This window comes from Eretmochelys imbricata, chromosome 18 (genome assembly GCF_965152235.1).
Source record: "Eretmochelys imbricata isolate rEreImb1 chromosome 18, rEreImb1.hap1, whole genome shotgun sequence".
Taxonomy (NCBI): domain Eukaryota; kingdom Metazoa; phylum Chordata; order Testudines; family Cheloniidae; genus Eretmochelys; species Eretmochelys imbricata.
In genome coordinates, this window is record NC_135589.1 from 17,102,071 (window position 1) to 17,109,468 (window position 7,398).

Genomic DNA, 7,398 nt, shown 5'->3' on the forward strand with positions numbered 1-7,398 from the left:
CTCAAAATACTGCTGAGATTCTTCTCTCAAGTGGCCAATATTGAACATAATAATATAAAGGGATGTAAAATAACTGCTTTATTGCAATTGAATGGCAACAACATTGTTTAGGAAAAAAGTAAAAGTTCAGTTCCTAGGCAAGTTTAGCACACACTATTATAATGAATAAAAGTAGAATAATGAACAGCATTTCTTTAAATAATGTTTTCAGTTTAATCTAAAGTTGGATCCCACTCAGCCAGTACGCATGTTACTCTTAAAAACTGCATTTGCAGTCTAAAAGCGTATTGCTGACTGGTTTCGGTCTCTGAAATCTTCAGAAAGTTGACAACTGGCTCAATTTCTACGTTAGCCTTTTTGAATATGTTTGTCAAGTAAGTCAAATTCTATCAATATAAAAATGTAAAATCAATGTTGGCATTTGCTCATTCTTGCTGGTTTCAAGCTAAACAATTTAAAAACATTTTTTGTAAACTAAATGGGGAATCTGACAAAAAGTTAAGCATACTCTTCATTTAGTTCAGTTGCTGATTGATACTACCCAATTGGTATAGAAACTCTGACTGAAGCTTGTTTATTGTAAACTGTACTTGGTTGAACTTCTGTTTCTCCTATGTGGTTAAACCCCCAATATTACATGATTTGTGGTTTAAGGCTCTAATGAAGTTTCTTATAAGCTTTCAATTCTCATTCTGTTTACACCATTAATAATATACCTCACACCCCACCTCAATTCTAAACATACAATTTACTAAAAATGAACTTGTATGAATGTATATGTAATGCATAAATCCTCACTCAAAAGCTACAAATTCTGAATAAACCAGAAGTCAGCTACAAATACAGAAATCCTAATTTCAAGAGACTGAGGAGTTGTTACTATATTAGTCTGAAATTGCAACAGATTAACAGTGTAAACACAGTAGGCATAGAACTCTACACTGAAACAGTTCAAAAGTAAATTTCTTTTTAGGAAGGCACTTTCAGTATGGTACTTTATATATAACAAAGTATATAAATTCATTAAGAAGAATTTGGAAATTCTTATTTGAAAGGATTTGCAGATAAAAGAAAATCCTTGTATCTGCTATAAGTGACAGAAAAGGAGAATTTGAATCAGATAAATTGTACATACTCAAGGTATAGAGCAACTGGTCAACTGTTGGAAATGGGCCATCCTGTTTTCTCCTGCTGATAATAGTTCACCTTAATTGATCACTCTCATTATAGTGTGTATGGCAACACCCATTTTATCATGTTCTGTGTGTGTATGTATATCTACATCTATATCTATCTTCCTACTGTATTTTCCACGGCATACATCCAATGAAGTGGGTTTTAGCCCACAAAAGCTTATGCTCAAATAAATTTGTTAGTCTCCAACGGGCCACAAGTACTCCTCGTTCTTTTGGGGATAATACTGCAAGCTTCCAAATACTGTCTTGTAAATTAATCCCAATTCTTTTCATCCTGTTTCCATTTGTAATTCCCTACATGCTTAATTTATAATTTTGGACAATGCACTATACAAGTTGTACCCAGTCTATTCGGTATTCAGATCTGTTCATTGTCCTGTCTTGCATTACTTCAAGGTGGATTTTATTTCCCGAGTTCTCAATGGAAGATGGACTTTCCCAGCCTTTAGAACCTGCCAGTGATTTTCCTAATTTGATTACAAGGGGTATTCCCTTCCTCCTGGACTGAGCACACTGTACTGTGGGCCTAGACACAGACACTAGGTTCAGTAAATGAGTTAGATCACTTTCAGTTAAGGCTTACAAACTAATAAAGAACACTGGACTGTGATGCAAACTGATAAAAGCAAGGAAATAATTGCAGTTGCTATAGCCCCTATATTATGCCTGCATATTGGAGGCTTCACGCTGCCTTTTACCCCAGTAATTTAGTCTTTCCTTCACTGGCTTATCACACCATCATTCATTCCTGTAGTTAGCATATAAATATAAACATATGTTCAAATTGCCATGTTGAGATGATCCAGTGTACACAGTGCTGTCCATTTACAATGAGGTTACAATAATGAATTGACAAACAGTTCTCTGTCCTGAAGAACATAGCTGTAGAACAAATAAAACTTTGTTCATTTACATTAATTTATAGTCTTTTCTGGCAACAATACACCTCTACCCCAATATAACGCAGCCCTCGGGAGCCAAAAAATCTTACCGCTTTATAGGTGAAACCGTGTTATATCCAACTTGCTTTGGCCTCGAACATTTCCGTTATTAATAGTCACTTCCCATCCCAACTGACCCCTCAGAACTCCCGACCCATCCAACCCTCTCCCCCTTTGTCCCGACTACCCCTTCCAGAGACCCCCCCCACCCCTAACCACCCCTCCGAAGACCCCACCCCCATCTAAGACCCCCTGCTCCTTTTCCCTGACTGCCCCCTCCAGAGATCACCCCCAGGACCCCACCCCCTACCCAACACCCTGACTGCCCCGACCCCTATCCACACCCCTGCCCCCTGACAGGCCCCGTGGGACTCCCACGCCCTATCCAACACCCCCGTTCCCCATCCCCTGACCACCCCGCCCTCAAAACCATCCAAACCCCCCTGCTCCCTGTCCCCTGACCGCCTCCCGAGACCCTCTGCCCCTTATCCAACCCCTCAGCCCTGGACTGGCACCCTTAACACGCCACTCAGAGCCCCGTGTCAGAGCCAGACACACTGACACGCTGCTCCGCTGGAGCACGCAGCCCCGCCCCCCATAGCACTGCTTTACTGTGTTATAGCCAAATTCGTGTTATATCGGGGTAGAGGTGTACTACTATAATGTGTCTTCATAAAAGGAAATATAAATCTGAAATATTTCAGTGTAGGATTCTATGTTTGCTTTATACACATTCTCTATTAATATACTGCAGTTTCACAGACTGATACACATTATACTGTAACAATACTATCACCAAACCCAGGGACTTTGATATTTAATTATATTTTTATAAAAAAAAAGTAAATGGTTCAGAACCATGATGCTGTGCCTGCCACTAACCTATGTAACCATGGAACTTTATTACTGTTACCTTCCTCCTCTCCCCCCCCCACCCCCCCAATTCCCTTCTGCTGTTTGCTCAACTCAATTGTTGCATCTTGTCTTAGACTGACCCAAAATACTTGCAGGAAATGTCATTTTACAAGTTTATACAATACTCAATATGAGCATTGATCCCAACTGGGGACTTTGAGAACTGCCACTATACAAATAAAAGTTACATTATGAATAGATCGTGATTCTTAAACTAAAAGAAATCCATTTTCATTAGAATTCTTCACTGACAAAGTTATTCTTCCCCCTTCCCTAAATGGCTACTGCTCTTGCACAACAACTTTAAACCAGTTAAGGGGTGGCAAACTGTCTCAGAGACCTTGACAGTATCAGTGTATTATAGACCCGTTTGTATTTAAATTTTCATGATCCAAAAGAGAAACGGTAACATTCTACTGTATTAAGCTTACATATACACATGCAAAGGTACTATCATTCACTGTGCAAATTCCCACAGATAACTATGATTTTATGTAGTATTACTGCATACATTTAAAATACTATGCAAGAGAACATGTCACCATGTTGTAGTGGAGTGGTTCTCAAACTTTTGCACTGGTGACCCCTTTCACATAGCAAGCCTCTGAGCATCACCCCCCTTATAAATTAAAAACTTTACATATTTAACACCATTATAAATGTTGGATGCAAAGTGGGGTTTGAGGTGGAGGCTGACAGCTCACGACCCCCCATATAACCATCTCATGACCCCCTGAGGGGTCCCGACCCCCAGTTTGAGAACCTCTGTTGTAGTGTATCCCAAGTGAAAACTATAAAAGTCATTACAACATAGGATAAGCCAGGTGTGGCTGAGTATGGTTACAGAATGACATCCGGTTTGGCAACTTTTAAGATATGAAAGTCATTTATTTGGTCAATATTGTTTGGGGTATTTTGTGTTTGGTTTTATGTTTCAACAAGCTACATATATGCAGTAGTTTTACAGATCTTGTTCGACTTTTGTATCATGGCGTTATAGTTGTAAAAAGTTTAAATATAGTTGTAAGTAATAGATGAGGGACTATATTGGGACATTGGGAAATCCATTTTAAAAAAAAAAGAAAGCAGCTATTGTTTGATCTTGTAGGACATTTGCAGCCATAGAGAACAAAGAATATAGAAAACATACAGATATCTGACTCTCTGTAAGGAATAAGTGATAGTATAAAGCTATACAGAATGTCAGTCTGACAAACAGCCTTAGCTAAGTTTCCAAACTAAACCATACATCTCACCCTAAATGGAATCCACTGTGCTTCAATTTAAAAGGGTCAAGAGTTTATAGATTTCTCAAAAAAATCTTCAAATTTTAACCCTCTTTAAAAAAAAAGGAGGGGGGGGTTATTGCAGAAGCAGACCTTTAAAAGATAATTTGATCAATTTTGAACCATCCCAAATCCTGAAGATTCTATACGCAAGAGCACTGTTTTTCTTTTTTTCCTTTTTTTTTTGGGGGGGGGGGAGGGAAGAGAAAAGAGTTGAAATGTGTCAGAAAAACGTTTTTATTTGGAACTGGCATTTCTGAGTCCAAAACAGAGACAAATATTGAGATTTTTGTCAAGGACAAGTTTTCAATTTTATATCAAACCTACCTGAAACACCTGATAATTTCATGCATTTAAAAAAAAGCATAAGACCCTATTACAATAAAAATATTGAAAACACCCCACGTAAACCATGTATTAAGACTAACAAAATAAACGGTTTTAAAATTCTATAGTGCTTCAGGCAGGTTAAAAATATCATAAACTAAGTAAATTTTTAAGATGATGGGCAGTATTGACAAATGTTTCCTCCACAAATTAAGAACTAGAAAAAAAAATAACACTGCCAAAGTGAAAAGACTTGACTTAAAAAAAAATTAGTGTTTTTTTTTTTTTTTAAACAAAATCTGTATAGCCTATACCCATAAATACTGAAACTTGAGAGTAGGGTAAACAATATTTAAGATATGAACTTTTTAGTAGAATTTCCTCAACACTAAGAAAAGCCCTGTAACAGGGTTTTAATTTTGTTTCAGTTTCTCAGTGCAAATATTTTAAAATAAACTACAAACAGAATAGTTTTACAACCCCTCAGAGCATCACGTTTCAGAAAGCTCTTTCAAGCATTTTTAGAGATCATGTAAAACTCTGCCCATCGTTTCAAAGGGACAGTATCCTGTATTATAAAACCTAATTTTTTTGTCTGAGAAACTTTATAAAATGCAATATAAATGCCTCTATGCTATTTTAAAATTTCAGTAACAGTTTTGTTCAATTGAAACATTCCCCCACATTGTTTGATGCAATATCTAGTTGTAGTGTGCTTTGGAAAAACATGTAAAGTACTGTAGGGCACAATCCCACAATAGCAAGATGGATGACTGGATGATCAAGTAGGTATTTTCCATCTCTGACTTAAGAGTCTATAAACCACAAATTGAAGTTCACTAGAAAATGAATATTTTCCATTGTCCACATTAGGAATATGTAAAAAGCAAAACAGCATAAATGAACATAATGACCATACTGGGTCAGACCAATGGTCCATCTAGCCCAGTATCCTGTCTTCTAACAACGGTTGGCACCAGATGCTTCAGAGGGAATGAACAGAAGAGGGCAATTATCGAGTGGTCCATCCACTGTTGTCCAGTCCCAGCTTCTGGCGGTTGGAAGTTTAGGGACTCCCAGAGCATGGGGTTGCGTCCCTGACCACCTTGGCTAATAGTCACTGAAGGACCTATCCACTGGGAATTTTTCTAATTCTTTTTTGAACCCAGTTATACTTTTGGCCTTCATGACATCCCACTGCAACAAGTTCCACAGGTTGACTGTGTGAATAAATACTTCCTTATCTTTGTTTTAAACTATCTGCCTATTATTTCAATTAGTGACCCCAGGTATGTATGTTGTGTGTGTGTGTATATAACACTTCCCTATTCACCCTCACCACACCATTCATGATTTTACAGACTTCTATCATACCCACCTTAGTCATAACTTTTCTAAACTGAGCAGTCTCAGTCTTTTTAATCAATCTCACACAGAAGCTGTCCATACCCCTAATCATTTTTGTTGCCTTTCTCTGTAGTTTTTCCAATTCTGATATATCTTTTTAAGATGGGGTGACCAGAAGTACATGCAGCATTAAAGGAATAGGCTTACAATGGATTTATTTAATAGCATTATGATATTTTCTGTCTTATCTATTCCTTTCCTAATGGTTCCTAACATTCTATTTGCCTTTTTGACTGCTGCTGCACATTGAGCCAGAATATTCAGAGAACGATCCACGATGACTCCAACATCCCTTTCTTGAGTGGTACAGCTAATTTAGACACCATCATTTGGATGTATGTTTTCCAGTGTGCATTTGCACTTATCAACACTGAATTTCACCTGCCATTTTGGAAATGGAAGCAGTAAATTTCTATAACTTATTACTTTTTTAATTGTCTGAAGCATTATCAGCACACAAGAAAGAAAATATTTTTTATCCAGACAGCCATTTAATGATGATTTTAAGGGGTTGTTAACTATTAACTCATATTGTTTAAAACCTAAGTTTTGTGCTAACAGGCTAAGAGCTCATTTGCAAGATCTAAGACCAATAGAAATGTTTTCATGATTTTTTTTTTTTAAAATCCCAACAGAACTTGCAGCATTGGGAACCTGAAAGTGACTTCATCCGTTTCCCTTGTAGGAGCTGAGAGAAATACAAAGAGTAAAACAGCAAAATGTGAAAAGTATACTGCATTTTTAAAATCCCTTAATTTTTAATATTTTTTAGTGTTTAGTAACAGAAAAGGCAGTTTTGTTTACAACAGGATGTTTATGATATTATTGTCTCAATGAGCCTTACAATGAGTTTGACTATTACTAACATGGTAAATTGCCTTCGACCAAGATGGCTGCCACCACCAGAGAGATATTTTATTGATCACGTGCCATGTGTACTTTAAAACATTTTAAATACATTCCTCAGTTTATTACTAAACTTTCCTTTCAAGTGATTTTAAGCCAAGACCTAGATTACTTCCTTGTGCTAGATAAGGGAGCTTCAACAAACACACTTTCTGGCTCATCACTTTTTTCCTCCCTCCTGGTCTCTCTCGTGAATTTTCCGCTCTAAACTAAGTGAAGAGTTGAAAACATTTGCAGCACTAACTATGCGAGCGGCCATATTCCTGAAGGGGAAATTGAACGTTCAGAGCTGAGCGGCCTGTCCAGTGTCCCTCTAACAAGCCAGCGGGAGGGGGCTCGAGTCTCTGAATCCCGCCGGTGTATTCAGAGAGGGCGGATGACGCCGGGGCAGGTTGGTTTTAGGCTGCCGAGCCCCCAGAA

General features: G+C 37.7%; 1 protein-coding gene across 1 annotated transcript in view; it reads right to left on the bottom strand.

Moving 5' to 3' along the window:
• The window catches only part of SSU72 (SSU72 homolog, RNA polymerase II CTD phosphatase), a 61,882-nt gene that overhangs the window by 53,580 nt on the left and 904 nt on the right, over window positions 1-7,398 (bottom strand). The window lies entirely within an intron of this gene.